General features: G+C 47.8%; 1 long non-coding RNA gene across 1 annotated transcript; it reads left to right on the forward strand.

The window, feature by feature from the left end:
* Window positions 1–1,834: 1,834 nt before the first annotated feature.
* LOC149357399 (uncharacterized) lies at window positions 1,835–9,401 on the forward strand. The gene is made up of 3 exons (XR_016291815.1): window positions 1,835–1,969; window positions 8,565–8,699; window positions 9,250–9,401. It is a non-coding gene; the product is annotated as an uncharacterized LOC149357399 (long non-coding RNA).
* The last annotated feature ends 7,906 nt before the right edge of the window (window positions 9,402–17,307 follow it).

Here is a 17,307-nt window from a genome sequence, read left to right on the forward strand (position 1 = left end):
TCGACACGCGCGCTTTCTGTTTTGAGCCAACGTTTTTTGAACAGCGCTGGCCGCCACGAAGGTTTGAAGCGGAATGGAAAGTGTCGCCCCTACACTCTTAATCTGGTTCCACTTATGTTCCACATAAATTGAGTTAGCTCACCAGTTTCACTGGAACAAGGGGGACTTTATCTGGATCACACTTAATTATGTGGAACCATAAGAATTTTTCATTTATATTTGTTTTTCTTTATGTGGAACAGGCCGTCCCGCAGCGAACCATGCAGGTTTAAGTGGAACTTGCTTGTTGTTGAACTTATTTTGATCCGCTTATTTCTCACACGTTCCACATAAGATCTCAGACCGCACGCTTGAGAATTTTCTGCCTTGCAACCTTTGTCTACACCCCGCAGTGTAATGCACCACGAGGATACTGTTGTTATGGGTCAACGCGCTGCTATATTTGTGTATACGCCACCAGAATCTTTTTCACTTAGATTTGTGGATCGATTCGGCCTCGCCATACCATCAACAATAGCCACGGTCAGCTTCGTTGGAAGAGCGACTGTCCCGCAGATAATGGTGGTCCCGGGTTCGCTTCCTGTTCAGGACTGAATTTTTGAAGCGAAAGCTTTACTACGCCAGCAGCCGAGCAGCCGAGCACCATAACCACTAAGCCACCGCGGCGGGCTAAACTGATTATTGGCTGAGAGGCCACCTAACCTTTTAACTAACCAGCGACGCAGAGTCGAAGGCTTCTCCAACTTCGGCACTGGACGCGGAGATGGTTTCAACTGAGATGGAGCGCCGGAACACTGACTTTGTGATCAGACTCAGCGAGTGTGACGACTCGGCTACGCGTGCATTTCATCGACGCTTTACCGACAATTCGTTCGGCAGTGTGCGTGGCGTTTGTGAACGTAGCCATGCAAAGGAAGCTTTAGCTTCTCACCATGGTTAGCCAAAGTTTAAACCACAGCTAATTATTCTTGAAGCGTCGCATTTTTTGCCTATTTTTTATTATTGCTTTTGCCCCGTGCTTTCGCTGAGTGTTTTGAGGACGTCTGCCGCGCGAAATCATTCAACAAGGAGCGGGATAGATGATGACCTTTTACCGTCTTTGAGCGTCACATTGTGCTCTAGCTTATAAACGCCTTTTATGCACCCACGGCCGCAGCACATAAAAGGCCCCCTATACGCAATAAGCAGGGCGTCTTGCAACTTCTCGTAACATTTTAGTATAGGATGTTAAAACATCCATTTCGTATTTTAAAGTTAAAGAGTTCCATATCATTGCAGCAGAAAGCTTGAATATTGTACAAATCCGTTGCTTCACACATCCGTCAATGCGACCGTAGTTTTCTTTTTATTTCAAACGTATACCACGATACCCACACCTAAAGCGCAGCGGGGACCGGAAGATTGCAATGCGTGACCATTACGCTCAAAACGGCAGAAATATTAAAGAGCCACTGACGCTCTTTCCAAGATCGCGCCACTGAACCATGGCAGCAGCGTGCGCATTTAGGTGGCCGCAAAATGCTAAAACAGCCCTGTGCTACGCAGTGTTAGTGCATGTTACTGAGCCCAGACGGCAGAAATCACTTCCGCGCCATCACAAAATCGTCAACACCGCCCGCACACACAGCCCGTACGGAGCTCGATAGTATGACGCAACTAACGTTCGTGTGCGTGCAACGGAACCCGCCATGACCCGCGCCGACGGCCCCGGACATGCAGGAGCCCGAAAAACATAACACCATAGTAGAAAAGTTCCTCCCTTTCTCGGAGCCACTAACACGACCATAGCGCCACCGCTTCGTCAACTGAGGCGCCCGCAGCGCTGATACAGTATCTCTCGCGCGCGCCACTGGCGGCAAGCTCCGTTAATTTTTGCGTTCATTTTGTATTCCGCACTACGCCGCGATATTTGAGTACCTTCCGCCAAGAGAGGACGCCGTCTCCTTTGGATCGCTGAAAATTGCTAAAGGTAGGTGGTTTTTTCTTATTTACTGTAAGGTTAATTAGTGGCGCATGTGTGTTTTGTGCTCCTGCTAGGTTAGTCATTATGCCGCGCCTGTGGGTTAGAGCAGGAACCAACGGTTGGAAGATTGAAATGTGCACATGTTCGCTACGCACGCGGGCAATGGCGTTGTCAGTTTTGCGGATAGGGCTCGCTGTTCCGCCAGGATCCTCCTCTCGGTTACTAAAGATATTGCCAGAAATTCTTTGTCAGCTATGACCGCCGTACAATTAGGAATGCTGTTCAGTTGTACGGCGGTTATGTTTAAAGTAGCAGGAGCTGCCAAGGGCGTCCGCAGAATTTTTTGCAGGGGGGGGCCCCATTGGTTGTTGGCGCCGGAGGGGGGGGGGTATGTTCGTAGCAAAAAGGCACTATTTGCGGAGCAAATTTATTTATTTATATACAAATAAAATAAATAAGTAAAATACACGCATGAAAGAAAAATTACAAACAGCAAATTAAAGCGAGGCTAGGAGAGATACATTGGAGTTTATCAACGAAGAAACAATTAAAATTAATAAAAATGCAAAAAGATACTATCACTTCGTGGAGAAGAGTGCTCAGTCTTGCTGCATACGGGTTCTCGACACACCCGGATTGATGACCAGCGCACAGCACAATATGTTCACAAACACGCAACGACAGTCACTCAGTCAGTCTTCCTTGAACAGAAACTGTAGACGCCTCGGATTTTTCTGGGCGAATTGCGTGATGACACTGGTGATAAATTCATTTCTGTGCTTCATTACACGCTCTCGGTGCACACTCATCATACAAAGGCCGTCCAGTCTGTCGTTTGTCATCGTTGAGCGTAGCCACGTTTTCACTCTCCTCATTGTACTGAAGGAGCGTTCGACCGTACAGGTAGTAACTGGCAAAGCCAGAGCCACCTCAATGGCTTTTGCAACACCAGGGAAGAATGTCTTGGCCTGATGTAGAAGCTCGCAGTAAGTTATTTCTGATGGGTCCCCAGTTTTGTTGCACCACATCTCGTACCAAGAGATGGCCTCTTCCTTGAAGTTGTCGATGCCGTAAAAGCACTGGAGTTCTTCGGCGAGAACAGCGAACTCAACACGGCTCAAGTGCTTCATTTTTGATGGATGCAGCTGGAGAAGTTTGAAGCTCCTCTCATTGCTTTCAGAAAAGCGCCGAGCTAAAGAAGCAGTGAGGGAGTCCAAGTACGGCACATATATTGCCACACGGTAGTATTCCTCTGGCGACTGAATCCCGTAGTTGTCTCGGTGGGCCTGACGAGAGACTTGTCTTGGTACAGATATCACCACATTTAAGTGATTGGCTGCCTCCCTTGCTGCATTCATGATGTTAGAGAACTCCTCTACAGCGTTTGTCCGGTGGCCGCGAAAAATACGTTGTAGCTCAGTGATGTGGCCATGCACAGAATGGAAGTCCATGGATACACCTTGCAGAATGTTCGTAGCTGGTTCGAGCCGAGCGCTGTACTTCGCTACAATATGCAAGCAGACGATGAAAGATGAGCTTGTTGTTGCGCAGTAGAGGATGTGAGCTCGTTGTCTAGTTGCAGCGTTCGAGCATGATTCCGTGGACGCGAGCTGCTCGAGTGCTTCGACTATGGCCACGTAATGCTGAGAGAAGATCCTAATAGACTTGTACTTTGCAGACCATCTTGTCTCACACAGCATCGGAATGTTGGGCACCAATTTTCTCCGGAGCACGCTCTCGCGGAAGAAGTTTATGGTTTGTTTGATTATCCCAATTGTGTTTCGAATTTCAGAGACGTCGTTCAAATCGTTGATGACGAGATTTAGTTTGTGACTTGCACAGTGGAAAAATAGTGCCTTCGGGAACTGTTTTTGTATAATTTTGTTCACTCCAGCTTCTTTTCCAGCCATTGTAGAGCATCCATCGTACCCCTGTCCAACGAGGTTCGAAAGAATCAGTCCGACATTCGTCAAAAGCTTCAAGATTGCCGCGGCGATGCAAGCGGAGTTTAATTGCTCCAGCTCTACAAATCCCAAAAACTGCTCTCGAACGCACACTTCGACTTCCGCCTTGTCAATAAAGCGAACGCCTATAGACATCTGCTCTTTTCCTGAAATATCTGCAGTTTCGTCAGCAAGAACGGAAAAAGCAAACGCTTTGTTAGTTTCGGTAACTATCTGCTCTCTCAGGATGTCGCCACAGATTGTGATGATCTCGTTCTGGACGCGGACAGAAGTGTACTTGGCATTGCCAGCAGAAGAAGCGAAGTGCTCCTGAAGTAGAGTATCTCCAGCTTCTACACGAAAGTCAAGCAGATCATTGAAGACTCCACTATCGGACTGCTTGCCGCGAATCGGCAAGTCATGCGTCGCGCAAAAGACAATGGTGGAAACTATTGGAAATAGTTTCTCACGGTTCCTTTCAACTTGCGCGTGCAGTGCTCTGTTCAGCTGCTGTACAACGGGTAGCTGCTTGCCTTTCATCACATCCATAAAGTTCTGTGAGGCCGTCATTGCCTCCTGGTGCCATTGGGATTTTACGTGATCCCTGCACGCCTCGTGCATTTTTCTGTAGTTACTGAAAGCGCGCACGATAAAACTACCTTGAGTACCCCGGTGAACACGCGGAGGAAAAATGACGCAAAAACGACAAAAGGCGCCTTTCGCTGTCGCTGAGTACGCAAGCCAGGGGGCGTAATCTCCCAGCCACTGATGTCGAAAAGGCCTCTTTCCAGGTGTTACATCCTTCTTAAAATCATATGTGACATTTGGCGACCATGGCTTAGTAAGAAGACGTAACTTCAAAAAGTCCGGTATGCCAGTGAGTTTAGCTTTGCCTAGAAACTCTCCTAAGTCATATTCTTGAGGCAAGTTATTTGTTTTCTTGATGTTGTCTCCGGACTTCGATCCCAAGCAAGGAGAAAGGGAATCGTTTCGGCTTACTGCGTGACCGGAGCTCGCTGGTGGAGTTCCTTCCATGGAGACGACGACGCCGGCTACTGTCCGGTGATGAAAGGTTGCAGCGCTCTGGTCAAATCCGGACTTGAATCCCAAGAAAGGAGAAATGGAATCATCTCGGCCTGCTGCATCACCTGAACTCACTGTTGACAGAGTCCCTTCCATGGAGTCGACGACATCAGCTACTGTCCGGTGATAAAAGCTTGCATCACTCTGTTCAAATGCTACACCGTTGTCACATGTCACACCAGAATCTGCAGGGGCGCATTTGGATAATGCTTCGTCAGACAACCGCTGACGCTTGAAGAAGCGTCGAATATCCATCATTCGGGACCGCGCGAGACAAAGCTGGCTATGGAGTTCCTCGGGGTTGGTAGTGTTAAAAATATATACACATTGATTGGAAAAACGGTTGAATGCGTACGTTGAAAACAAAAAATGACTATGTATGCAGCGAAAACTTATTTACAAGATAAATGCACGCTCGCAGCTTAATACACCTCGCTCCATCTTGCTCGCGCAACCGCACAGTCGAGTATTTGCACACACACTACTCGCCGCTCGTCGTTTTCTCGTCCGCTGTCTTGGTTGTTCTCAGCTTCGTTGACAACCGGCCACTAAAAACACCGAAGCACAAACAAAGAGGCGCGCACTGTTGTGCTCGGAGATCGGGACCAGGGTCTTCACCGCATTAGGACGAAGCAGCCAGACTACGGAGGGAAGCCTTCGGGAGGAATAGCAAAGCTGGAAGGTTTATTTTACATTTTGTACAGTAGCACGGAGACCAAAGTCAGAAAATGAGGGAGGATGATCTGGCACCCCACAGATTGCTGCTTAAATGCAGTTCAGATTCCCCAGGTATCCAGGTAGGGAATCTGATCTCGGGTTGAGCGTCCAATGGGCTGCTAGCGTCTTCTTTGGCTCCGTCCTCCCCACGTGACGGCGCACACCGCACAGACACACACATACACGTGCAAGGAGGAACTTGGCGTCTCTGAGTCGCGAACTGTTTTCCCAGGCCCAAAGGTCGTTTGCTGCTGAGTGACGATCCTGATCGATGGGGACGCGAGCGCTGACCGCTCACACCGGTGACCTCTTCAGTTCGGTGGAAGGGACAAATCAGCCGTGTCGCCCCTCGGCTTTGTCTGCTGCCCAGGGCGCACGCGGGTAATGAGTTAGCGGCGCCGCCGCCCCGCCGTCGTCGCCACTGGGTCTCGTCGGTCAGTCCACGGGCAGTCCGGGAGAAGCACCGCGCTCAGCCTTCCCGGCGAAGGGATTAGACGTCTTTGTGTACGCCGACGCCGTCGCCAGTAGCTGCCCCACGCAGTGTCTCTTTTGTCTCCCCCGGACAGCAGCGCTTTCCGTCGCAGTAGCCTGATGACGCCGGTCTGGCTCGCCTGTTTCCGCTGCCAGTCCCCAGGAACGCAGTCCGGCACCAGAGCCGCATTCAGCATCGCCGGTGAAGGGGATTAGAGCCTTTGTCCCCGCAAACGCCGAGCCAGAAGCCGCCTCCAGGCCAGCTTTTCCTTGCGTCTTCTCCGAGAAACAGCAGCGCTTTTGGCCGCATACCTGATGACGCCTGACTGTCTCGCCGTTCTCCGCTGGCTGGGCCTCCGATCATTACAGCACACGCAAGGAACGCCGCGCGACTTCCGAGGGGAAGGGACACTCGCCACTCCGGTCGGAAAATTTGTTTTGTGTGTTTTTATGAGGTTCAGAGCCCCAAAACGACTCAGGCTATGAGGGACGGACGGTCTCTTTACCATGCACTGACATCGCACAGTACATGGGCGCTGTTGGGATTTGAGGCCCAGCCAGAGGTGACAGGCGAGCCAGGCAGGCGCCATCGGGCTGCCTTGACCAAAGGCGCTGGTTTCCGGAGAAGACGCAAGGAACGCTGGTGTGGGGGCGCCTCTGGAGACTGCGTCGCCGTGAACAAAAGCAGCTAATCCCCTTTGCCGAAAATTCTGAAAGCGGCGCTTGTACCGAACTGCGCTCTCCCGTGGATCGGAGGAGACAGCGAGCGGCGGCGGCGCCAACTCATCGCCCGCTTGCCCCTGAGCAGTCCGACAAAGCGGGGATGGACACGGCTGATTTGTCCCTCCCTCCTGAAGAATTCATCGGTGGCCGGGGTGTGCACTGTCTGCCTCCGTGTCGCTATCTCTCTAGAGATCAAAGAAACAGGCACACATCTCAAGACGGCTCGAAACACATGCTCGCCGGTGCCGCTGTATGTCTGCAACGACGCGTCCCCGGACGCGGCACTTTGCAGATGTGACCCAAAGCGTGGAAGCAGGGCCGCTTTTACTCTTTTGGCTGAGCGCACCGCCGCCCCTGACGTGCGGCCATCACTCACGGTTCGAGTGAGTGATTTTCCTGGGGGGTGCAGCCGCCCCCCCTTGCCCCCCCCCTCCGGACGCCCATGGGAGCTGCTGATTCCACGGCCGTTGCGTTCCGGGCGCTTTTTTACGTGTGTGGTCAGGTTTACGCGCGCTCGTCATGGACCTTGCGAATTCGGGTTCCGCAACGAAATGGACCATACGCTATAGTTTCCTGTGGTTGTGGATTGCAAGTTGCCGGTGCCGGGCGGATTTCAGTTCTGGATTTCGAATTACGTTAAGCTCGATCTGTGCCTATATGAAGCGTAGAAGGTGCCGATCGACAAGCCCTGAGGCATCGTTCTTATTCTGAAGTATGTATACTAGCTAATAGCGCCCTTTATATTTCCCTCGTTAAAAAGTTAGCGGCTTCTAAAAGGTGAGCGAAATGATCCTGTGCCTTTACGTCCAGGTAATGTAAGCGTGCGCACGTTTGGTTGTATGGTATCTGGTTTAGTGTTCATTCCTGTTGTAGCAAATACGGTGCGAATCGTAGATCTGTTTTGTAGACGCCACGTAAATGTGATTTCTTTGTGTGCAATGGCATATTGAACCAGTTGTCAGGGCGATGAGTAAAATGTGATAAAGTATATGCTTGTTATTTGAATGCTTGTTATTTGAAAAACTTTTGATATTGCAAGGGTAACTGCATGCAATATCACTATATTATATTATATTATATTACATTATATTATATTATATTACTATATTTTTGAAAAAGAGTAAAATTTTGAAAGCTCCTGTAAATATAATGTAAGCTTATGTTAGGTCTATTTTGTGAAAATAAAGATATCTTTTTAAATATGTTTCATTGTACGAAATGTAAGCACTAAATTGATGCACTCAGCCTTTTCATATTATGGTTTTCCCACAGTGCAAATTCATTAGCTCTGTAAGCTCGGCAAAGAAAACAAGAGAACTGCATGCAAAGAAAGTAGCTGCTGCATCTATTGTTCACAATGCTGATGTTTCTCAGCCAGCTGTTTCTCTAAATGATGCCCTGCTTGAATTGGAGGTAACAGTAGCCTTTCTTTGCTTATAATAAATGGTTTCTACCTCAGTAGTATACCTGATGATGAAAATGCACAGCTTCAAATGTTACGCTGGTATCACAAGACCTTGCAGTGACGTAAAAGGCATTGCAATGATATGCAATGTCCTTGAAACAATCATGGGATTTCAGTGCACACATTTTTCGGCTGCCGTGTGATTTTGCTAACAATACTCATTGGAATGAATTTTGTAAAAGTTTTTGTTCACATTTAGGCACTACAGGATGCTGCGTTTGATGCTGGACACTTGAACCGGACAAGAATGAAGGCTCTTCTGCATGTAACATTTGTGGCTCATAAGGCTGAGACTCCACAACAGCTGCCTGCCTACTCATTGAATGCAGACGTGGTAAGAGTATGCTATTTTGCTTTTGGTTCTTGTCAAGAATTTTGAACAAGCTTCATAGCACAATGCAACCTGCAAAGCACTTCAGCACATCCCCTATGAGTAAATATAAACTGTTCTGTTGCTGGTAGTGATCACTTTTCTCAGTGCATGTCACTAGTTGCATATTCCTTCATCTGTAAAGAGCTATTGCAAGTTGCATTGGAAAACAAGGATGCGGTTTCAATGTAACTTACCCTGGAGCACATAAATGAATCAGCATATATGCAGTGCATTACATAACTGTCATCTGTACAGGTAATGATCGGCAGTATCTGGATCATTTTAGTGGCCTTACCTTTACTTATTTAAAAATAGGAAAGGTAGAGCATAGATTCTGCATTTTGCAATTTGCCCTAGCATCTGCATTTGGTGTCTTGCTGTGTGAGGTCCCAATAGACTCATGAAATTGTCAATATTTTTGATATCTTTGCAAATTATGGGCAGTTTCCTTACGAAGGTCGAATAATAGTTTCTGTAAAATATGTGCTTAAGTTGGTGTTTTTTTTTGCAGCTTACACTTGAAGCAGAAATTCTTTTTAAAGCAACAATGCAAGATATGGAAAGATAATAAGAGATGTCCAGCAGGCACTTCACAGGGCAGATTTTGTGGAGCTGGATGGGTATCTTCGACCAAAAAATTCTGAATTCTGTGTGATCACACAGGTAAGACAGCTTCCTTTTGTAATTACTGCTGATAGACTTAAGCAACAATGAAAATGCATAAAATATTTGGGGTCCCTGGGCAGCATAATAGGTATGTCTGTAATACTTTGCTGAAAATGTGCAAGAACCTGTGGTGCATGTTTATTTTATTGTTTAATATAAATGATGAATTTTTCTTGACAAAGAATGTATGGAGGCTAGCATTCAGTTCTTCCACTGCTATAAAAACTAGCCATTCAAATGAGTGTTCACTGGTATACATTCAAAAGAATGCAGAATAGAAATCATTATAGGCAGTGATTAATGTTTTTCATGCTTAGTTAAAATTGAGCTTAAGAAACTATAGACACTTAACATTTTGATTCGTGTTTTCTTGCTTGTGGTGATGTGTGAGGCATTATTATGCATGAATTACCACCCGGTGTTCTCCTACGACCAATAAATAATTTATAATTGCATTTCTTTCTCGTGCTGTTTCGGTTTCAACAGCCGAATTAGGACTCTGACGTCAGTGTGTGCTTGCAGGTCATGTGAGACGTGAAAAAACTGCAGTATGATCACTGCTTCCTCATTTGTTGTCATTGTGGTTCTTGAAGAAGGCTGACTTCAGCAGTGCAGTAAATCAAAACAAAGAAGCAGTGACTACATGGACGTTTTTCCATGCCTCACGTGACAAAAGCACTTTTTGATGTTACAGCTATCGTTCAGCTGTTGAAGCCGAATTAGCATGACAGAAAAAGTTCAATTATAAATTATTTAGGGGCCTAGGCTAATATTACATGCTGATTCATATGTAGTAGTGTCTTTCGAATCCTCGTTGAGTAATTTAAATGAGCATTTATTGTTTTACATTTGAAATAATGTATCATGCAAATCATCGTATCAAGGCAGTCAGTGAATTGTTGCGTATAGCCTGGACTGTTTTTGCATTAAAGGGGAGATGCAACACTGACAGGCCCGTACCAGGCCCATGTATCATTACTGACGACGGACTGATAATGATCGTCACCAGGAAGAACACCATTGCCTTGGCTCCCGGCTCATCTATGGAGAGTGCCCTTATTTTGTGCCTAGCTGTCTACTTCATTTTGTACCTTTCTTATCCGCATGCTTTTGGCCAAACTTTGGGACTAGTTCAGACATTGCTGCTGCAAAACGAAAAATTTGATAAAGGGCTGATATCCTTCAAACTGAAGAGTCTGCTTAAAGGCCTCAGACTTATTTAGACACAGCCATTCCTGTATAGTTCATGGTTTTGATAATAAAGGATTGAAGGTTGCGGATAAGCGTTAAGGTAAAGCTTAACACATCAAATATAGCATCTTAAGAGACAGCTGTCATATTTGAAAATAAAAGCCTCAATTTCCTCCGAGTAATTAAGTATTGTATTTTTTGTGGCAGTGAAATAAAGCTTTGATGTAATGGATGCTTGTGTTCATCAACCATGAACAACACTGCTGAAGTGCAAGCATATCTGTGTATTATTGCCCATTTGTCTATGCAGGAGGCGATTCTAGGTTGCATAGTGATGAAAGAAGAGTTTTAATATCTCTCATCCCACAACCTCAAGCTTTAAGCTTAGGGGTGCATCAGACTCTATTTGTATAGTTTGGCTGATGGACTAGGTGTCCAACCAACAGAAATCATGATTGTATGCTGTGAATTTGATGCAAGAAGTGTGGTTTAAGGGTACAGGAATATGCATATAGTATATCTGTTAAGAATTACTACAGGATGATTTCATTCATATCAGGTGTTTTGTGAACTTTATATTTCACCCTATAGTCCCTTGTGTGCAGTGCACTGCATATACAATACTATTGTGGAATAATTTTGTTCATATATAGACAAAATTATTTTACTATGGTTTGTACAAACAGTGCACTGCGTGCAAGGAACTCTAGAGTGAAATATGTGGTTCACAAGATACCTGGAACGGAGTTCCAGCTATCTATATGATGCAGCGTTCCTGCTAAATTCCTGGAACGCTGTTTCAGATATATAGGCGCAGCACTGTTCCGGCTAAAACCTCGGAAATTTGTTCCACATATTTTGGAGTATCTGGAGCATAGTTCCAGCTATATAGGTGGAACATTTTTGCAAAAATGTTCCAGCTACTAAGTGGATCCTTAGGTGGAACCAGACTAAGAGTGATAGCTGCACTCTTGTTAGTTTTCGTCCGCTTTCCCTGCTTCTTTCCAGTTTTTTTGGCATGCGAAAAGCTTTCAATGCTCAGAGACATAATATTTTGGATTCATTTCGCAAGTATAAAGGAACAATATGTAAACTGGACGCCCAACCAATGAGAAAGGCAGCGCCCTATCTGGATGCCACCTCATTTCCGCTGCCGCAAATGGCCGCCGCGTTGCGACACCATCGGCTCGAAACAAGCATCTCTAGCGAAGATTAAAATATCAAATATTATGATTTCGGTGATCTCATTGCGCGTTCGGGACTCACAATGTCCCTTACTCTGCATACAAAGAATAAAGACCCCATGCTTTATCTACGTCGCAGGGCACCTTTAAAGCCGCTGAATACGCCGATCAATGCCGGGTTGCCGCTATGGTCGGATACAACTTAAGTCTGCAGTGAAGCTCCGCCCACAATCAGCCTCCGCGCACAGAATTCCTCCACGACAAAAAAATAGTGCACTGTTTAAGAGTTTCTTGTTACGTAAACAAGAAGCTTAGCACAAGAAAAAAGTTATGAGCACTAGAATTTTGTTACGTGCAGTGTTTGATATAGTCAAACATTAAAAAACTGGTTTCGTTTACTTTTTCGATTGGCCAGCGGAGTAATACAGGACGCCGCGGACCGCGGCCCAGTGTTAGCAACTGCTGTTTTTTAAGTTGTATCCTACTATAGCCGAGGCTGCTCGGAATAATCGCACACAATTAATGATTCATTGTGTGCCGCATGCAAAAAAGTCACTGAACGCCCGAGAACAGCACTTCGCAATCACATCCGTCGCCAATACACTACACTGCTTTTTCCCTTCGAAACAAGTAAGCAGCGCAAGTAAATAGCGCAGTGTTTTTCAAAGTACGCACTAGAGTTTGACAGTTCCGACTTTCTACCTAATGATAATTATAAGAAAAATACAAACAAATGAAAAAAAAACAGCCAAGCCGAGAGTCGAACTTCGGCCCTTTGTAAAATGAACACAGAGGCGCGAGTTTCGTACCACTCAGCCACGACGCGAGGCGGACGGATACGTTTTGCTTGTTTTTTGCAGCGGACTACTTTTGTACCTTTGGCAGCGTTGACAGCTATGTATAAAACGGAGTATACAGTACGTACCGTTTTTGCCAAAGGTAATCAGGCTGAATTGTTTGGTTCCCAGTAGTATTGTGGAGCACTCAAGCTCCCCCCCACCCACAATTCAAACTAGAAATCTCTGCGAGGTAAGAAGCACCTTTTTCCGCACCTTTCAAGACCTTTTGATCCTCGAGCTCGGAGGAAGTGCCTATGCCGTATGAGAGCCCATGCATATGGTTGCCACAGTGTTATCGCCGAAGGTGGTGGCTTGAGCGATTGCCAGTGCTAGGGAAATGCACTAGGCTTCTGCTCGGTCCTTGGTGCGTTCAGGCACGCACATAATTGACACGAATGACTGAAAGCGTGCCTTGGAGTGCCGCCAGAGCCGCGAAGCGATACCCATCGGGTGCGAGATAATGCTGTCGGCATGTCTACGACGGCTGACGATAGCTGATGCGCAGATAGCTTCGACTGCTTTTTCGCCTCTGCCTGATCGCCGTGTTGATAGCGCGCTCGGTACATGGGCGTCACTCCGCTATTTGTTCGCGGATGCGGCCTCGCGTGCCCCGCCACCTGGTGTCGCAGTTTTCTTATCGTAGGAAACAGAAACTTCGCGCTAAGCTGCCTTAGCTCGCTGGCCTTTTGAGCTTGGTCCGAAGGCTGCCGATCTAACAAAATAAATGTTATGAGCAATGTCTCGGCACATACAGGTGAACTTGGAAGCGAAGCACAAGGTTCATAGGATTTATTTTGTTAGATCGGCAGCCTTCGGACCAAACTCAAAAGGCGCGCGAGCTGAGGCAGCCTAGCGCTCAATTTCGGATTCCAGCAATAAGACAATTGCAACGCGTCCCCCAGACGTGCGAGAGAAACGCCCAAGTAACGAACGTGCTGTCTGCGCGGCGATCGGGCACAGGTGAACAAGCAGTGACATAAAGTCACTGGAACTCTGAAAGTACCGCAACCAGCGGGCGGCGCGCGGGCAACATTGGAGTGTTGTTGCCAGAGGTGGTCCAGCGCGGCGAGCGCGTCGTCTGCTAGGCGAAGAAAGTCTCCCTTGAGGCCACCTTGTTCATCGGTTTTGAGCAAAAGTTAATCAATGAAAGTATTCATGATTGAGAGCTTAGGTGCGGTGGGGGTTTCGAAAACCTTGAAAGCGTCGCACGACAGCTGCACAGCCTCTCGTATTCTTGAGCCCACGGGTGTGAGCTAAGAACGCAAGAAGCAGGCTTGTCCTATCGCTTCCGTGAGAGGCTCGAAAATGCATGTTTTCGGGACCCGGAAAACTTTAAAGCCGGCAGGCTGCGTGCATACCAGCGGGATATAACAAAACGTTTAGTAAATCGGTTTGGTTTTCTACAGGCCCGTGTACTGTGCGATGTCAGTGCACGTTAAAGAACCCCAGGTGGTCGAAATTTCCGGAGCCCTCCACTACGGCGTCTCTCATAGCCTTAGTCGCTTTGGGACGTTAAACCCCATAAACCAAACCAAACCTTTAGTAAATCGGTTCACTAGGAAGTCTGATGCGTATAAAACGTTTCCTTTACGCTTACTGTTTCCTTCCGCCTGTTCTTCCCTCCGTGTGGTCAGTCGCCGGTCGGAGGCTTGTGGGAGGTAGTTGGGTGACCCCAAGGTCGACGAGGGGGCCTGCGCTCTAACTGTGCGGCTAGATAGCATGCTGACGCGCTGTGGCTGTATTTCGATGGAGGCAAAATACAAAAATTCCCATGCGCAGTGCGATGTAAGTACGCGTTCAATAACTCCAGGAGGCATAAATTTCCCCACTGCGCTCCACTTCGGCACTCCTCATAGCTACCGTGTCTCTTTGGGATGTTAAACTCCGCAGTTTATTATTTTTTATTTAAGCCACATTACCAATGTCGATGACAAGCAGGGAAAAAAAATCTCGTAAAGCAACGCTTCAGAAGACATTTATAGCTGTAACACTCACATAAACACAGACACACGACGCACAGAGACACGCACACGCAAGCACAGACACACGCGGTGCACAAAGACATGCTCGCTCACAGATACGCACGCGGACACACGCACTGACAGAGACACGCATACTTAGGCACACGCGGTGCACAAAGACACACGCGCGCACAGATACGCACGTAGACACAGGCACTGACAGAGACACGTATATACAGCCACACGGACGCACACAGACACGCACGCACACAGAGAGCCGCACATGCACGCAGACATACGTACAGATAGAGGCACAGACACGCGCGCGCACATACATACAGAAACCCGCACGCACACAGACGCGATACTGAACGTGCTACTTCGTAAAACACGCCGTCCAACCAGCTCGGAAGCACTGCGCCCCGCAGGCTCCTAGAGCAAGTGGACCATCTATGGCGGCGCCTAATCACGTGATTGGAACTGGCCAATAGGCGGCGCGGCGGCGAAAAGAAAACAGCTGCGGTACTTTCAGAGTTCCAGTGACTTTACAGTCACAGAGAGTTGCGCGCCAGCTATCGTCAGCCGCCGTAAGTGTACCCGGAGCATAATCTCGCACCCGATGACTATCGCTCCGCGGCGCTGCTGCGCAGCCGGCGGCGGCTGTTCTCAACGCAGCGCACGTCGACGTCCTCTGCCGTACGTCTAGTGACGAGCATTTCTTCACTCGTCAAGCACGGGGTCTCAATGGCAAAGGGGTGCAGAAGGCCCTCGGGAAAAGAGCTCAAGTTCTCCATCTCTCTGCAAGCACGATCTTGCAACAGAAGTTACTTCGGAATGCAAAGCGTTCCTTTCTCTCGCAGCAGACTGCCGAGACACCGGATCAGACGTGCGGCTGCGCTGCGTTACTACATGGAGTCAATCGCGCCTTCCAAGCAATAGATACCTGTGGCATTCGGCCGCAGCCCGAAGGCTGCGGCCGTGTATATGCGGCCATGTATATTTTTTCAGCCAGCGTCCGTCCCGGCGGACGCGGTTGTTGCGACGCGCGTCTTTACTATCTTTTACTCTGTCCTCTTATCTTCCAACTCTCTTCTATCTGCACGTGGCAGCGGTGGTCGCTCGGCTGGAGCCAGTTGGCAGGCCCGTGCTCTTTCCTTTTCATCCTTCTCTCAGTCGCAACCAACCTTCCAAGCGCGGGTATTTCCAGGCGAATAGACACGAGCCACACGCACATTGTCAAGCGTTGAAACAAATTTGGGCGGCTGAAGCGAACGGCACACACTAAACAGTTTCTCACCCTTAAAGGGAAGCTGAAAGGTTTCCCGAAAAAATTGAGTGAAGAGATGCACCTGACAGTTTTCCACCCTCGGAATTCGAATTTCTCATCGAAATTGGGCAGAAGAAAGCGCAAACCTATTTTATTTTGGCGAAAAGTGCAGCAGCGCCTCGGGCCAGCGCGCGCGCCTCGTTGCCGCCTGTGATTGGTTGGGCGCCTCGTGACGTAAACACTGGCGTTGGCTCGGTGAGCCCGGCTCGGTCGCCGCCGATGTAGTACATGAAGCGCGGCGCGCGGTGTTCCGGTTGTTGGTTTGATGCTTATATCACGATGGAACACATCGAAGATTACCAGGAGGATCTTGGCGTCATCCCCTACATGTACGAACCAATCGCAAAGAGCAAACCGCTCCAAGGAAGCAACGATGCTGGCGCAAGCGGTGCTTTTGGCTTGAACGAAAGCGAAGTGTCAGCATCTCCACGTGTTGGAAATGTCCTTTCGTAAGCATACTCTTCTAGCCAAACTTCATTCAGAGATACAATAAATTAATTTTGAAGCGAGCAAATGTTGTATAGCACTGCTGCACGAAATTTTCCTAATGCAATGTAAGCGGAATGCGATCGTCGGCATTGTTGTCTTGCCGCTTGTCGGTGCTGCCGCAAATCTGCTTGTAATCCACACAGACCACTGACATGCGCAAGAAGTTATCAGGCTCTTTTCGCACGCAAATTTTATGCTGGCATCGCTTCACGGTCACTGCGTGCCGGCTCGGTTCATAACACACGCGTAAAACAGAAGTTTGCCGCGCTTTGCGGCAGAACTCGTCGAGGTGACAAACGTGCGTCTTTCGTTCTGCGTGCCAAGATGGGATCTGGAAGTAAATTAAAATCCTTGTTTAGGCGAGTTGCTTCATACTGCAAGCCCTTGTAGGAATATCTCCATCCGTTTGCGGTCGCCTTTCTCTCAGATCAAGCGACAAGTGATTTTTTTCACTAACTCGATGGCCTCGTGCTGCAACCGAGCAGGCCGAATCGCAAGGCTGGCTGTAGAACACGTAGCGCACAATTATATATTATTATAAATGTATGAAGCCATGCTGCACTCGGCAATTTTTTACGACTACGTGTGTTATTATAAATATATTCCTGGAAGAACACTTTACTGGTATTGGCTGCACTAGAACGTGAACAGACTTGTCAGCCTTGTCATCACTTTTAGAAAAGTTCGATGCAGGGTCCTCAGCAGCATCTCCCAGTGGCATTCGACTTGTTGCACTGTCCTGATTTGTATTGCTGTTTGGTGTGTATTCTTGACTGTCTGGTGTGGAGCCTCCAGGTGTGATGTCGTTTTCCATGCAGTCTTGATTTGCACTATCGTCTGGTGTGCAGTCTTGATCTTGCAGCAGTTCGGCAAGAACCTGAAAGGCATAAGCAATATGATGTTATTGTTGCA

This window comes from Amblyomma mixtum, chromosome 3, assembly GCF_055824585.1.
Source record: "Amblyomma mixtum isolate Tamu chromosome 3, ASM5582458v1, whole genome shotgun sequence".
In the NCBI taxonomy this organism is placed as follows: domain Eukaryota; kingdom Metazoa; phylum Arthropoda; class Arachnida; order Ixodida; family Ixodidae; genus Amblyomma; species Amblyomma mixtum.